We start from the raw sequence: 18,229 nt of genomic DNA on the forward strand, positions 1-18,229 counted from the left end.
CAAGCTTGTATAGCCTTCCAAGCCTTCAACAAACACCTTGTATGCTAGGATTTGTACTTAGATAAACTCCTTGTTCTTCCCTTAACCGAAAATTGGAAGAGAGAAAAGAGAGAGTTTTTCTTGTGTGTGAGAGAGAAAGTATTGTTGATAATAAATCTCAACCATCTAGAATGAATGCATGTATTTGTAAATAACAAAATAATAAAGACAAGAGGGGGGGGGGGGGGGGGAAGGGGGCGGCCTCTCCTTTTGTTTTCCCACCAACAATTCAAATCTTGTACATATTATTATTATTGTTACTTATGCTATGTTATTATAATATTAACTAGCAAGGTATGTAACATGCATAATGTTATATGCCTTTCATGTTTGTTATTTAACCAATTTAAATAACAACATAGAATACTTTCTCTCATAATATAAATTATCCATATAATTTATATATTACACAAGTGTAAATATCTAGAAACCCATTTCTAGATATTCTAAGTGTTAATATTAATTTGTTAGATCATATCTTAAATAAATATCATGGTGTTTGTCTAGCTTGTTATTGGGTATGACCCGACCTGGATCATAACGTACTAGCCACATCAACTCTAATATGTGTCTTGGGCAGACCGATTCCTACAGTTCGTGTTAATCAATTAAGGTCTGGTTCATAAAAATAATGGGAACTAAGTTGCAACTGGAAATAGGAATTTTCAAACGGTAATACGAATTTACAAATGGGTATACAAAGTTACAAATGGAAATACTAGTTTGCAATTGGGAATACTATTTGCAAATGGGAATATTAAGTTGCAGATGAGAATACTAATTTGCAAATGGGAATATTAGTTTGTAAATGGGTATACTATTTGCAAACGGATATATTAATTTGCATCTGAGAATACTAAGTTGCAAATGGGAATACTAAGTTGCAAATGAGAATACTAAATTGCAAATGAGAATAGTAAGTTGCAAATGGGAATACTAGTTTGCAAATGGGTATACTAATTTGCAAATGAGAATAATAATTTGCAAGTGGGAATACTAATTTGCAAATGGGAATATTAATTTGCAAATGAGAATAATAAGTTGCAAATGAGAATACTAATTTGCAAATGGAAATACTAAGTTGCAAATGAGAATACTAGTTTGCAAATGGGAATACTAATTTGCAAAAGGGAATACGCTTTGCAAATGAACTTTGGGAATACTCAGTTCTAGATATTTAATCGTTGTAGTTGGCTCAGTTAAATCTAGTAAGTGTTCGTAAGATTAATTAACGTAATGGTGGGTTTGAACACGTTAGCTTAGCTAACTTAATTAGGTATCATTAGATGGTAGTTAGAATCATTAATTTACAACTAGCTGTTTAACAGCTTATCGTGCACATTTGGGGAAGAGAATTACTATCAGTTTAGAATGCATCAGGATCTATGTGAATTCTAACCCCCTTTTTTCTTTAAACGTTTTTGGGGTTGTATGCATACTCATGAAAGATGATAAAATATGAATATAACATGTTTTATATGAGAAAGTAAATAGGTAAACTAATACAAAAAGGAATATACTTAAGTCTTAATTTGTTAAGTTATATGCAGAAAGCGAGTAGGTCAAGACGTGGACATTAGGGGGTTATTGTACCTTTTACTCGTCCGCATCATAAATGCTTGTGGGCAGTATTCGAGTGCTTATACGATAAACATGTGTTCCTTCTATGGATAGTAAGAATGCTAGTTGATGCGTTGTTGCTTCGGTAATAGTAATGTATGTTTCTTATATGGTTATATGATAAGTGATCCTTAAATGGTTTTGTGTTTATTATTCTTTCTATAGATATGAGCTAGCGTTACGTGATTAGACACTAAGGTTCCTTTTTTTCGATAAGAGTAGATGTTTCTTTTATGGATAAGAATAGATGACTCGGTTGTGAGTAAGAATAGGAGGTTCGGTTATGAGCAAGAAATGATGGTTCAGCTATGAGTAGGAATAGGAGGCTCGATTATGAGTATGAATAAACGGCTCAATTATGAGCAAGAATAGGAGAATCGGTTATGAGCAAGAACAAATGACTATCTTATGAGCAAGAATAGACGGCTCAGTTATGAGTAAACATGTATGAATCTAGTTATGGATTGATTGATAGACAAACATAGAACAAGTAAAGAGTAAATGAGTAGTTATAAGTTGTGTATGAATGTTCGAAAGATGTGATTTATTTTTAAATCGTATTTTATGAAAAGAAAAAAAACGTTAGAACTCACTCAATGCGTAGCAGACTTTTAGTATGCATGCAACTATTGTTGATGACGTGGTGAGCTTGAGGTGTGTACGGAGCAATCCATCTTGAAGATTAGTTAGAGAAAGAAGTGTTTATGCAAAAGTTTTAGTTTTCGCTGCAAATTTGAATGTGCTTACGCTGTAACAGACTAAGTTTATGAGTAAATCCAAAAAAGTAGGGTTCCCGGGCCCCGGGCCTTACAAGTTGGTGTCAGAGCATAAGTTTAAGAGATTGGGACTAAAGAAAAAAGTCAGTATGGATAGCCGTATGTCACTCAAGTAGGCTCGCGAATAATAAAGAACATGACTGATTTGAATGTTAGAATGCATGATTATATTAAGAATGGAAGTATATGTTAAGGTACATGATTTAGTTCATGTGTTTGAATGTATGTTTTGATATAAATTGTTATGAATGCAAGCTTAATTTCTAGAGATAAGGTTTTATGAATGTTTATTGTATGATGGTTTTTTAATGTTTATAGTTTGATTGTATGAGTTATTGAAGTAAGTTGTGGAGCCTAGCATAAGTTTGGCCACAAAAGGAAGTATGTAAGATAGAAGGAGTAATGTGATTAGTTAATTATAACTGGTCACTATCATTAAATCTTTACCTTACAAGTCTTGTACTAAGTAATTCCTTGAGTGATAGAGTTTGTGTTTCTTCTAAGAAGTGCATCATTGGATGGTGCAAGAGGGCAAAAACGAGGAGGTCGTACTGGATGCCATGGTGAACCATGTGCCAACCAGACATCTTCTATGGAAGTGTGCAATAATATGATTAATGAGAATAGTAAGACTCTAGTAATTGAATGAGAGAGGTATTATGAGCTAACAATTTGAATGTTCAAGAGTGTCGGCCAACCCATAAGGGCAGCTGAAGCCAACAATGGATTCATAGAACAAGATGAGACTTGAGTAGCAGAGAAGAGGAAGATATATCAACATGGACTTCATGATCAAGCTACCTTGGACAACTATAAATCATAAACTCTATGTGTTGGTGCAGAGCTAAGAATGGAGGAAAAAAAATCTTGTGTTTTCTAAGAGAGATGAAGGTGTCATTGTTGAAGATGTGTTTAAAAGCAGCTATGGTACACAAGAATGAAAACATACCTTCAGAAAATCATATTCTTTATGAATCACAAATTTTTGTGAAATCTAAAACTGGTAAAATATCATCTTATGTTGCACCAAAGAGACCTGATAAGAAGATTGTGTCAGATGACATGTTAAAATCATTTGTGAATCCATTTAATGTTGAAAGAAACTAGAAGGTTTACAAGTTAAAAGGGGTTGGAAAATTATTGCTGATGAAGTTTTCCATTTATCTCATGTAAAACCCGAGTGTGTTGAGAAGGTTTTTGATTGTTGAAAACCATTGTCTGTTAAAATTGAGATTTCTAATGAGGAAACAAAGAAAAATAAAATTAAAACCCAAAATGAATCTAAGTCAATTTTGTTTCAACAAAATCATTTTGTTAAATCAGCTGGGTCTAACATGCTTAAGAATTTCTCTTAATGTTCTAATCTAGAGTTTTATTAAACGAAAACAAGTTGAGAAATTGGCTAAGTCTAAAGTTGAGGTTGGTTTGTGTTCTCAACTTAATATTTCACAAGCATAACCTATGTCACCATACAAGTTTGTAGAAAGGAGAACTTGTTTCTCGTGTGGTGAAAAATGTCACATTGTTGTTAATTGTGAATCTAGGGTTGTTAAGATGAAAGCACCACTAATAAAGGATAAACAACCCTTGATTAGGAGTTTCTTGAGAAGACAACCAACTCAAGATAAATTAGATGTGTAAAAGAAAGTTGTGGACATTGTTAACCCTAAGAAGGCTATTGCGGTTAATGATGCAGTGAAGAAGGTTGTTGATCACAAACAAGTTGAGATTATTAAACATGTTTGTAATAATGAAAAGATTGATATAACTCCTTCAATTTCTAAATTGACCAAAAGGTCAAAGGAACATTAACATTTAGACAATTCCAAAAGTTACATCGACATGCTAAAAAGAAAAGGCTGAGTAATGCTGAGCTTCATGTTGATGATTTTCCAACATGGAAGCCTAGAGTTTCAAACTTATTTCTTTACTTTTATGTGCAGAGTTAATCCCAAACTATTTATGCTGATAAGTGGATTTTTGATAGTGGATATTCTCTACACATAACCGGCAATTGTAATCTCCTTACTCATGTTAAATATATTCAAGGAGGTTATGTTGCCTTTGCGGGTAATAATGGTGGAAATATAACCAAAGTTGGTCAAGTGTCTAATGGGAAGCTCACATTTGAGAAAGTTAGTTACTGTGAAAAGGTTGATCATAATCTGTTGAGTGTTTCATAGATCTGCGACAATAAGTTTACAGCCTTATTCACAGATAGCGGATGTGTGATCTTGAAGCCCGGCTTTGTTATTCAGAGAACATGGTTGTCTTGATATCACCTCGATCGAATGATATTTATGTTCTACACATGGCATCCACAACATCATCTTCAAAAACTACTTGTTTCGTATCAAAAGCTAAAGAGTCGATCCTTTTGCACATAAGGATGGGTCACATTCACCTAAGAAAGACGAATCATTTAATGTCAAATGATTTGGTGGATGGTGTATCACTCAAGCATTTTTATATGACAGATCACCGTGGCTCATGAAAAAAGAGTAACCAAAAGAACAAGTCTCATCCATTGAAGCAGATCAACTCTATTGATACTCCACTCGAACGCATTCACATGGATTTATTCGGTCAAGTAAATCATGCTAGTATTGGAGAAGATTTGTATTGTCTTGCAGTCACCGACGACTACTCAATATATTCTTGGGTGTTATTCATGAGCACGAAGGATCATACTATCATTCTTATTCAGCAACTTATCACTAAGATCGAATCATTTTGCAAATTATAAGTGAGACGATTCATAGTGATAATGGCACGGAATTCAAAAGTAGCATCATGGAGTTCTTTTGTATTTTACCAGGTAGTAATCGTGAGTATAGTGCTCCCTATGAGCCACAACAGAATGATGTTGCTTAACGAAAAGAATCAAACCATCATTGAAGTGGCTAGAACCATGCTTGCATATTCATAGTTACCTATGCAATTCTGGAATGAAGTTGTGAATACTGCTTGCTGCATGCTTAACCAGGTTCTCATGGTTAAGAAGTTCAAGAAAACAAGCTAAGAACTTTTCAACAACCATTTGCCGAATCTTCAATTTCTTGAGCCATTTGGGTGTCCTTGCACCATGCTTAAAAGAGATGTGAGAAACTTTGAAGATAAATCTATTGAAGGTTACTTTCTTGGGTATGCTGCACCTAAGAAATGGGTTTTGAATCTCTCTTCTGGGTGTGTTGAAGAGTTGTACCATGTTGATTTTCAAAGGTACACCACACCTACCTGACTGGATGTTTTATTATGATGATCTATTTGATTCTTTCACTCTGTTGGTTGAAGTACAGAATGAAGAATTGGTTCATTCTTACATGGAAAGCGAATTATTGTATCACAAAGTTCTTCTTCGTCTTATCTTTATACTTTTGTACCGATTCAACCTGACAATTCAGAAGTGTTATCTGATACTTCTGATAACACCGAATTTGAAGATTCGACCTCAAAACCATTGGTTGAAAATTAAGATGATAAAGAGGTCAATGGAGGTAAATCTTCCATCCATGTGATTGAACAAGCGGCTGATATAAACATCACCAACTTACAAGAAATTGTTGAAGTTACTGAGAATCCGACATTGGGGATTCATTCTTGTCATCCTTAGTAAAATATAATTGGTAGTTTGAATGGCAAAGTTCGTATATGACATCATGTAGCAAATGTTGTTGAAGATCCTTTATTGTGCGTGTATCCTCAATTCACATGCTTTCTATCCCAAGTTGAACCAACAAGTGTGTCTATGGCTTTACAAGAGTCATCTTGGGTAGAAGCAATTCAAGACGAATTGCAACAATTTGTTCATCTTGGTGTTTGGGATTTGATTGCAAACCTGCTCATGTTCATGAAGCTATTCCTACAAGGTGGGTTTTCATGTGTAAGAAAGATGATCGAGGGGTAATCGTGTGTAACAAAGCAAGATTGGTAGTTCAAGGGTTTGATCAAAGGAAAACTGACTACAATGAAGTGTATGTTATGGTTGTAAGATAGTTATACAAATTTTTCTTGCCTATGCTGCTACAAGAAGTTTAAAGTATATCAGATATCATTTAAACAAGGCTCTATATGGTCTTCACCAAGCCTCGAGAGATTGGTATTGTGCGTTGGGTGACCATTTGTTGGATAGTGGTTTCTCACGAGGGACTGTGGATTGTGCTATATTCTTCAAGGCTTTGAAGGATGATCTTATCCTAGTTCATACTTATGTTGATGGTATCATTTTTGGATCGAAAAACAATGATTTATGTAAAGCATTCGAGAAGACGACGCAAAAGAAGTTCGAAATGAGCATGGTGTGAGAGATGAGTTTCTTCTTAGGGTTCCAGGTTCATCAGTCTGATATGAGAATTTTTATTCGTCAGACAAAGTATGTAAACGATGTCTTGAGCCGATTCAAGATAACTGTCGGTGAAGTGCCCTCTACTCCTCTTCACGTGGATCACAATTTTTCACTGGATAAATTGGACGATATCGTTGATCCAACCCTCTATCGTTCCATGATCGGTTCGTTAATGTATCTTATTGCTTCTAGACCTTATATAATGTTTGTTTTTTATATGTGTGCCAGGTATCAGCTGAGTCCCCTGAGTGACTCGTCTTGCGGATGTTAAGCGAATCTTTCTTTATCTGAGGGGTAATCCTGACATCGGGTTATGGCGCCCCAAGGACGATAATTTCGAGCTTACAACTTATACATATTCGGATTATGGAGGGTGCAAAATCAACTTTAAGCCATCAATGGTAGGTTTTTTAAATCTTAGAAATCGACTTGTTTCCTGACAGTGTAACAAGCAGATAACAGTCACTCCTTTCAACCGCTAAAGCCGAATAGTGGTAGCCTTGAGTTACTGTTCACATATTTTATAGATCGAGCAACATTTTCTAGATTATGATATGAAGTTTCTTACTACTCCTCTTTATATTTAAAACTCTGCTGCTATTTGTATAACAAAGAATATCGTACATCATTCAAAAACGAAACACATTGAAATCCGGTATCACTTTATCCGTGATTGTTTTGAAAAGAATTTAATCTCTTTGGAGAAAATTCACACGGATTTTCAAAAGGCTGATCTTTTCACCAAAGCTTTTGATAAACGAGTTTTATATACTTGCTAGGTTTAAATGGTCCTAAGCGATTTTCGGAAATTCTATCGCTCTGTTGATCACCTTTTTTTGTTTGTACAGTTTTCGTTTATTTCTTTCATTATTTTTGTTTTTAGGGGGGGAACACATTAGAAAAATAAAAAAAGAATGTGACTTTCATCTGATACATATAAAAAGTCCAAAAACATTGAAAAATATAAAGTTATGATAACTTTGACCCAACCTTACGGGAAATGATGGCACATTGACTTAACGTACCTAACACATGGGCAAATTAGACTAAACATTGTAGTAAGCTCAACTGTATGGTGTGTAAGATAGACTTGACAAATCATATAAGTGCTGATAAGATATAAAGATAAAATACTTGCTAAATCTAGTGGTACAACGTCTTGATGCATAGTTAATATATCCTTTTAAGGTTCAAAGTTTAAAGATTGTTTTTTGTACATGTGTTGTTTTTACAAAGAAGTTCAATTTATTTTTCTTTTATTTTGCAAATTTATTCAACAATATTTTTTGCTTGTTTTGGATCCTCTCTTGGTGTAGTAATACCGACCTGAGGGTTAAGACCTAAGTATTCTACTTTATTTCATGGTGTTTTGTACAAGCCTTGGATCTTCTATGCGTATACTAAAATCATTAACATTCAAAAGTCATATATTGACGTAAAGATTAAGGTCCTGTTGTTAATTCACGGTGAGCTAACGATTGATACAAGATCTATACGACGTCTGGGATTGCGCAATCCTTCAAGACTTCTTTATGGTGTAGAAGATGAAGAGCATGCACATACACAACACATACAATGAAAGGGATAAATTTGACTTAACGTGCCTAACACATGGGAAAATTTGACTAAAATGTAGTAAGCTCAACTGCATGATGTGTAGGATATGCTTGACAAATCATATAAGTGCTGATAAGATATAAATATAAAATACTTGCTAAATCTATTGGTGCGACATCTTGATGCATAGTTAATATATCTTATTAAGATTCAAAGTTTAAAGATCGTTGTGTGTACATGCATTTTTTGTGCAAAGAAATTCAGTTTATTATTCTTTTATTTTGCAAATTTATCTAACTTTAATTTATCTTTATTTTTTGCTTAAGTATTGGATGCTCTCTTGGTGTAGTAATATCGACTTAAGGGTTAAGGCATAAGTATTATACTTTATTTCATGGTGTTTTGTACAAGCCTTGTATCTTCTATGCGTATACTAAAATCATTAACCTTCAAAAGTCATATATCGACCTAAAGGTTAAGGCCCTGTTGTTAATTCACGGTGCGCTAATGATTGATACAAGATCTACATGACGTCTAGGAGTGCACAATCCTTCTAGACTTCTTTATGGTGTAGAAGATGAAGAGCATGCACATACACAAATACATACAATGAAAGGGATAAATACGATGTAGAACTCTTTTATATATTAATCATAACAGATTAAAAGATTAAAGAGCATACATCTTTTTTTCTTACCCGTGACGATCTCTACTTTCAACCGCTAAAGCCGAATACGTGGTAGCCTTGAGTTGCTGTTCACGTATGTTATGGATCAAGCAACATTTGCTGGACTATGGTTTGAAGTTTCTTACTACTCCTCATTATATCTATAACTATGTTGCTATTTGCATAAAAAGAATATCGTACATTATTCGAAAACGAAACACACTGAAATCCTGTATCACTTTATCCGCAATTGATTTGAAAAGAAGTTAATCTCTTTGGAGAAAATTCACATGGATTTTCAAAAGGCTGATCTTTTCACCAAAGCCTTTGATAAACGCGTTTTATATACTTGCTTGGTTTAAATGGTCCTATGCGATTTTCAGAAATTCTATCGCTCGGTTGATCACTTTTCTTTCTTTGTACAATTTCCGTTTATTTTTATTTTTAGGGGGAAAACATATTAGGTAAATATGAAAAGAATTTGATTTTCGTTTGATACATATAAAAAAATCCTTAGACCTTGAAAAATATAAAAATATGATAAATTTGACCCAACCTTATGGAAAATGATGGTACATTGACTTAATGTACCTAACACATGGGCAAATTAGACTAAAAATTGTTGTAAGCTCAACTGTATGATGTGTAGGATAGGCTTGACAAATCATATAAGTGCTGATAAGATATAAATATAAAATACTTGCTAAATCTAGTGGTACAACATCTTGATGCATAGTTATTATATCCTTTTAAGATTCAAAGTTAAAGATTGTTGTGTATACATGCGTTGTTTTTGTAAAGAAATTCAGTTTATTATTCTTTTATTTTGAAAATTTATTCAACTTTATTTTATCTTTATTTTTTTCTTACGTTTTGGATGCTCTCTTGGTGTAGTAATATCGACTTAAGGGTTAAGGCCTAAGTATTCTACTTTATTTCATGGTGTTTTGTACAAGCCTTGGATCTTCTATGCATATACTAAAATCATTAACCTTCAAAAGTCATATATCGACCTAAAGGTTAAGGCCTTATTGTTAATTCACGGTGCGCTAATGATTGATACAAGATCTACACGACGTCTAGGAGTGCGCAATCCTTCTAGACTTCTTTATGGTGTAGAAGACGAAGAGCATGCACATACACAAACACATACAATGAAAGGGATAAATACGATGTAAAACTCTTTTATATATTAATTATAACAGATTACAAGACTAAAGAGCATACATTTTTTTCTGACTCGATGTTAGCTCTACCTTGGGTCTGCCCATGAAACTAGCCCTATTTGCTTCTCCTATGTGAATCGAACAGCTAAACAACTAACTTGAAACCTTAAACATAACGCGCTCATATGTAATAATAATAACTTCATCGGGCTTGAGCTTGGGCCTCTAGAGGTAGGGCTGAGCTCGCCCCAACGCAAACATTGCCCGAACTGTCAGAATTGCATAACGATGGTCACAAAATGCTCCAATATACTCCCACTTAAGCGTTGCTCTCAATTCTGACAAACACAAAAGCTCATCTGTTACAAAACATGCACTAACACCTGTACAACTTCAACTTATTTAATCTTTTTATTTTGTTTAAATGGAACCTTTTCAACGTGTAATAATACTGACCTTAAGGGAAAAAATTAACCTTCTGCTTTATTTTCTTCTTATTATTTTCACATGAGCCACAGTTAATCAATGTTATGTGAAAATATTAATACATGTGAAATTTACTATATTAGTTGGGGTCCACATAATATTTGTACTTAATTGAACCTTAAACGTATTATGAAGATACTGAAAGATTTGTGTAAAGTTTAAAGTAGACACTTATATTTGCAATCATCATTAAATTATGAGCATAACAATGTTGAGATGGATGTATAATTTAGGACGTTACTAGTTAATATCATTTCATGTTGCAATCTTTGTCACAAAAGTATGCACTTATCGTATTTGGATTCATTATTTTGTTTGATATTTGAAAAATACAAAAAAAATTTTTAATGTGTTTTAGCTTAAAACTTGAGAATTCCAAAATAATTTTATTTTTGTTTTATTTTCGATCACCGAGCTGTGCTAATTAAAATTAAACTGTTAGATGTTACTAATTCTGAATAAACTCTTACCCTTGATTGTGTTGAAATGTTTGGGTTTTTCTTAACAGTGGGGTTTACTTTGTAAAATTTTCAACTCATTAACTAAATATATTCTCATTTGTTGCATTTTCCAGCGAATGAAACCCATTCGTTAGATTTACCAATGAATGGCAAATATCATTTTGAGCGAATGAACCATTCGCTACGTTTCCCTTTTGATAGTTAGCTATTCGCTAACTTTGTAGCGAATGGAGGCTCATTCGCTGGTTGTTTAGCGAGTGAGGCCATACGTGGCTTTGGGATTAACGAATGCATTTATGGTATATAAATATGGATTTTGGCGAACGGAACCCCATTTGCCAAATCCCTATGTTCAGCGATTCTCGCTCACTCTAAACATTACTCTGCCTGATTTTTCTCGTATAGAAAGAGTTGTTTGATTTATCGTTCATCATCATTCGTTGTAATAGATAGGTATGAGATGATCTATAATGATCATTGAGTGTTTTATGGACTTGATTTGGGACATAAAACGTTAAACCCTAGACGAATTGTTAATGGATTAATTGACTGGTAAACTTGATTGGCATTAAAATTAACTAGAAAATTAGGCTTATCGATCACCCAGTGATGTCTAATTTACAAGTTTTTGATGTTAATTATTATGTTTAGTGTTAACTGGGTTTTGAATCAGGGTTTGACTTTTGGGTGTTCGTTAGTTTGTTTGACTCATCCGTTGAGTTCATGTTCATTCGCCTATATGGTTCATTCGCATTCTCTTTCACCATTTAGTGATTCGCTATATATTAAGCATATGTATCTCTTGAGGAATGGACATGATTTGCTAGGTTATTAAGCGAATGAATCACATTTAAGCCATTTAGTGGCTTGGTTAGCGAATGAGACATTCAGTTTTAGCTAATGGACAACGAATAGCGAACGGACACCCATTCGCTGGAAGATGATTATTAAAAAGATTAACTAAATGAGAGAACAAAGTAGTTGAATATGGAGGAGACTTAGCAGCCATTTAAAAGCAGATCCAGTTAGTGGGGATCCAAAACCATTGCATAGACATGCTTCTTTGAGTCTATATAGGATGTGATTAATCTTCATTCGTTCCTTGTATTGTGTTACGTGTTCTTTTGAGTCAATTGTGCCATCATAGACTTTCATGTTGGGAGTCTGGAAACGCTTTGGTATCTCAGCATCACATATGGGTGGAGCAAACCTGGATATCCTGTGACTTCCATCTGGAATATCAGGAATAGGTTTGACCACTCCTAGGACACTAGATATCATATTCTTTAACTTCTGTAGTTTCTTAGCCATAGCTTGATTGAGACCTTTATTCTGCATAAAGCCCTGGTTAGTATCTAAGGATACATTATTGTAATTGTTACCTCTTGGTTGATTGAAGGTTGGTATGCTAGAAGAATATTCAGGATAGGAGGTCTCAGCCACATAAGTTGGTCCACCTGGAGCGATAGTTTGCATAGGAATGATGTCTCCTCCATGTACATCCGACGATATTTGGTGTTGGATTCCACAAGATCCCTGACTCTGCATAAAGGATCCTTGCGGCTAATAGTTGGAGGGTCCTTGATGAAACGTTCCTAAGGATCCTTATTGAAAGATGGAGGATGCTTGTTGTGGAAAGATGGAGGATCCTTGTTGCAAGATACCTAAGGATCCTGGTTGAAGGATAGAGGATCCTTGAACATCTTGAACACATTGGGCCATGGATCTTGGAGTGGTGAAATCTAGCATCATAGACACTAAGGGAGTTTGATCCTCCGCTAGGCAGTTTCCTTTCTTTAATTCTTCAATCTCACGCAGGATCTTGTACTTAGTCTTGTTGAGCTGCTCCATATAAGGCTTAACTTGTGAACATAAAGCAGAAACATCATTGTTACTTGGTTACAACATGAGTGGCAGCAAATGATTTTGATCCTTAGAAGACTGGAATTTGCGTCTTTCTCCCAATAACGTTGATCCTTTGCAACCCTACGCGGGGGGGGGGGGGGGGGGGCATCAACAAGGAGATTTTGGATGACAGAGAAACTGATGATGGCATAATGGTTGAAGCATATGTTTGTTGAGAGGCCATTAGTTATGGTATTGGTTGAAACAACTGTAAATTGGTGAGAATTCTTTCGGATTGAAGCATCATTTTCCCCATGGTGGCGCCAAATTATTTTGGTAAAAAATCGGTTTCAAGGATAATGTAACTAAATTAATTTTGTGAGGTAGGGTGCTTGAATAACAATGGTGATTATACGTGTAAAAATGAAAAGGAACACAACGATTTTGTTACGAGGAAAAGCCCTTTATCAATATGAGATCTCCTGCATAAAAACCCCGGGTGATGAAAATTGCCTATCACCAATATTATTAATGAACTATGGTAGCGATTAAAAGAGAGAAATCTAAGTGTGTGTGTGTGTTAAAGGTGAGTGTATCTCGTATATATTCTATTGCCATAGCCTCTATATATAGCATCCCTATTTTCTCGTCTTTAATCAAGTCCATTATTTCCACATAGCCGTTACATGCTTGACCACGTCCTTAAATGACTTTGATTTGGAAATAATAGGTTAGACTCAGTCATTAGCCGTTTTACCTACGCTAATATTAATAACATAAAGGGAACAATAATTAGTAATCAACAATAAGTACTGAGAATTCCTGATCCCATCAAAATTTGAAACACATGCATGCTAAGGATAACTGATCCATAACATATGCCAGAATAATATAACATCAAATTTCCGAGCCCTAACAAAAGTATGATAGGAACTTGAATGAATCACAATACAATAAACCAAACCTATGTGAGCCATACAAGTATCTTATACACATGTTGTTTCATTGCATTGGGTTAGACGTATTGGTTTTGATAAATGCAGAATCATGTTACAATCGGCGATAGTAGCTCTTGTGCTGAACAAAACATTTAATTTTTCTGAGATGATTTTTTATCACATTAAGAGAATTGCACAAGCAAGAGATAGAAGTTTCTTATGTATTTGCGGATTCTCCAGATGATAATAAACAAGCTGCTGCCGAATCTGCCAAAAGAACCACGCAATCTACAAGATGTAATTTTTGTCAAGACTATGAACAAAGAAACGATGATGTGGATTTTTGTTTATAGAGGCAAGACCGAAGAGATAAAGCCACCACAAAAACGGTTGATTGGTCATATGATAAATCCGAACTATCAGACGCAACCAAATGACATCGGATTCATTCTAATTCGGATTTCGAGAAAGAAGATGGTGGTGATAGTGGTAATGATGGTTATGAGAAAGATGGTGATGATGATGAAGCACGCAAGAGAAAAGAAAGGATAAGGCTGTGGCTATGGATGGTGAATCCCATGAACGTGTTGTGCCACATGATGTCACTCCTCAGGACCCAAAATGTCAAAGAAGACAAGAAAATGTTCGATCAAATGCTCAAGAGACTCCGGTTGTGATTCTGGTTACAACTGCATCTACTAATCAACAAAGTCTCCAATAGATTCTGAAACCTATCTCTCAACAAGCTTAGATGACTGCTCCAATATCCACGGTGTCAGTTCGAACTATTGGGATTCCCACTCTTGTGTTAAATTATAGTATACCCCATGGAGCGTTAATGCCTATTCCTACTAGCATTTCTAACATGATGATGATACCGAAGCGAGTCAGTTTGATATGAAAACAGGTGTCTCAACGTCTGGTCCTTCACTTGCTCCGGGGGGAGTCAACTGGAAAGGACGTTTTGGAGTTTAAGAGTTTGACTAAGGACCAACCTGTTAGTATGCATAAAGTGAACACGATAAGGCTTGTTGATGAGATAGGCTGGTGCAAAGTCAGGTAAATGCTGATGATATAGAAGAAGGCGAGTTTTGTGAACACTGTCTATCAAAGGAACAAACCACCATGTTGTTTGAAATGAACAAGGAGGATGTTGATGAGTTGGAGAAGATGGAGGGTATAGAAATGGAGGATTAGGTCGATGTAGTTTTTGATCAGGATGCTCCAACTAATAACACTTATTATTATGATTATGTTGAGATGGAAAATGTAATGGCCGAGGAATACCCCGATCTATACACCAAGAACATCACTGATGAGGGGATTCCATTTTTCACCACATAACATTTTGATATGGCCGAGGAACGAATTATGAAATAGAAGTTGGGGAAGGATAAATAATCTGATGTGCCCGAGCATAAGCCATAAAAACCTTTAATGATTTGTTTAACTACAATGCGAAAAAGCTTAACAAGTGGCTGGAAACTATGAGACATGCTCAACAACAATACTATATCCAGTCCCAAGCTAAGCTATTAGAAATCAAATTAAGAATTTTATCAGTGTAAAGACGGTTAAGGGTGACATTCTTTCCTGGATGTACGAGCCCTACTTGAAAGTCTGTATTGTCAAATGGGAGAATGGGATGCGGTATTTTGAAAGATTCACTAACATTCTCTCCATGCCTTAAGTGGGATGTTTGTACAATAACAAGTCGAACGTTTATCAACCATGGGAAGCAGAGTTGCTAAGGTTGTTTCATAGACACTTAGTATATGAAGTTAATAACAGATCAACTTTTTCAATCCTCAATTTCCTAAGTGATAAAGAAAAGATGAGATTGATCCGAGAACTTGGTGGAGAAAGCTTGTGTTAAAAGTGAAGCCGCCACATAATTTGAAGAAGATTCCTTTGAAAATTATGTCACAGAACTTTAATAAGGATTTTAGTAGGTGGTACTATGATGATAAGACGAGTGAAGTTGTGATTCTGCTAGGAGCAAGACATAATGTGTGATTTATAAGAGTTTCTGATCCTATGTGGCTGGTGAACCTGTCTAAAGCTGATATTTACACGTTATTCAAGAAGTAGATCAGGTGGGCTTACAACAAAGAAAATGAGCTAGCAATGCAGTTTCAGAAGATTATTAGAACATGTTTTGCCTGTTGGATCACCTTTGGAGCAGACTAGAAGACCAAACAGTTCTTAAAGTAATCAAGACAAAGCACGAGACGATGGGGAGTTTGTTGATACATGTTTTTTCGTATCGGTCTTTGTTTAATGTATTTTGGTCTTCTTGTAGTATTGTAATTATGGATAGCCCATTCGCTAAGGTTTTTTAGCGAATGGGGTTTTGGGTTTTTGTTAGCCATTCGCTGGGTGATGTTAACGAGTGGCATAGCGTATGGATCTCCATTCGCTAGTGATGTTAATTAATGAATTCAGTCATTTGTTGATATCTTCGTGTCCAAACTCTATCCAAATTCTCTCTGTAAACATATATTAACACACAGTAACCCTAACTAATCGAAATTAACTGTAATCATAAATTAGATCCAAATTTAATGAATCTATGATGTTGAATCATGATTCTTCAATTTGTTGTCATCCCTTCAACGTTATCAAATCTCCGACTTAAAAATGTTAATCATTTGGATAACACGTCGATTTACAACTATTGATAGTTGGTACATTCATCAGGAAAATATAACCCACCATATATCGTTGTGATGACTAAAGAGTAGCCTTCCTAATTCAAACTAACACTAATTGGGTCCCGCAATACTTATCTAGCCCAAGCAAATCTAGTTCGTCTATTTTACCTTATTCTAATCTTGAAGGATAATTTTACCTTACTTATTCTTATTCTAACTCTTACATGACAAACATGTTCTAATGACCCTAAATATCCACTATTGTTTATTTGAGATTTAAAAATTGGAATGATACAAGGAGTTTTACCAGACAAAAAAAAGCATGAATCTTATGATTTCGTGCTAAAATTTTGTCTCCTCACACCTCGTCAAGTTTATAAAAAAAAAACTCAAGTTCAAGAACATTCTTTTATAAAAATCGACATACCACATTGTGTTCAGAATAAAAAATCGAAAACCTATATATTCAGGGCTATCACCTTTATGTGAATGTGTTGTCTTTTAAACTTGAACCTTGAAAATGCCATATCATTCGTACGGGAAATTTTTTATATAATAGTTATAAGTTTTGTTGGAATTATTGGCTAAAAATTTTCGACTTTTTATGATAACATATTTATCAAAATCGTCTAAGTGTTTATATAATTTCAGTAAAACATACATAAAAATTTATAGATTGAGTTCTCCACAAACATGAGAAGTATAGTTATTTTAAAATTAATGAAGTATTTAGATATTACAATAGACATAAAGTTCCGCGTGATTTTAATTCCTTCTACCACTTTATCCTCACACAAGCCAATGTTTCCTTGTCAAATCATTATGACTGCTTGAGTCTAACTTCACTCTATATCTAGTTTCATATTTATACAAATCTTGTTCATGAATCTTTGGAATTCAAAGGTTCACACCTAACATATATATTAAATTTGATCATTCATTTTAATAGTAACGACAAAAAAAAGAATGAGACATTCTTTTGACATTCGCTAATCCCCTAGAGCCCACTTAGGGAATAACTCATGTCGGTACATGAGTGATCAAATTTAATATATAAACCTTGGCGCTAAAGTCTTGAAATGACTATTAGTACAAGTAAACTATAATCATCATATGACTCCTTAGACCATGAGGTATTAAATCATGATTATCACATTCGAGAGCCTCATCATTCATTTCAATAGTCATAAGTGTTAGGATTAAACACACACACGAACCGAACACAACACACAAACACGAGGATTTAACGTGATTTGGTCTAGACTGACCTACGTCCACGGGCTGCAACCAGGGTATTTTATTATTGCTACTGCCTCACTCGTGATAATGAATTACAAGTACATGGCTAAATGTATATAGATACAAGATTAGGGTTTTCCACTTATTCACCAAGAAAACTAATATGAGCTTTAATTCAAGCAAATCGGGCCAACCCATTTGATCTCTAATTTTCTGCTCCATAGTTCTCTTGAACCAGACCCAAAACAATCGAGCCTCCACATTAAACCCAACAATCTCCCACTTGGAGGCTTGATAATATTCAAATTGCCTACCGATGATTGCTTGTACCTCTTGTAATTTTCCTCGTCTTCCTGGTTGCATATGCATTCTCATCAGTTAACCTGAATGCCCGTTGAAGCTCCCTCGAGCTCCAACACATCAGTAATGGCTACAA

Source organism: Bidens hawaiensis, unplaced genomic scaffold (genome assembly GCF_021521415.1).
Source record: "Bidens hawaiensis isolate Kalapana, Puna unplaced genomic scaffold, B.hawaiensis_p1.1 tig00039702_1, whole genome shotgun sequence".
Lineage (NCBI taxonomy): Eukaryota > Viridiplantae > Streptophyta > Magnoliopsida > Asterales > Asteraceae > Bidens > Bidens hawaiensis.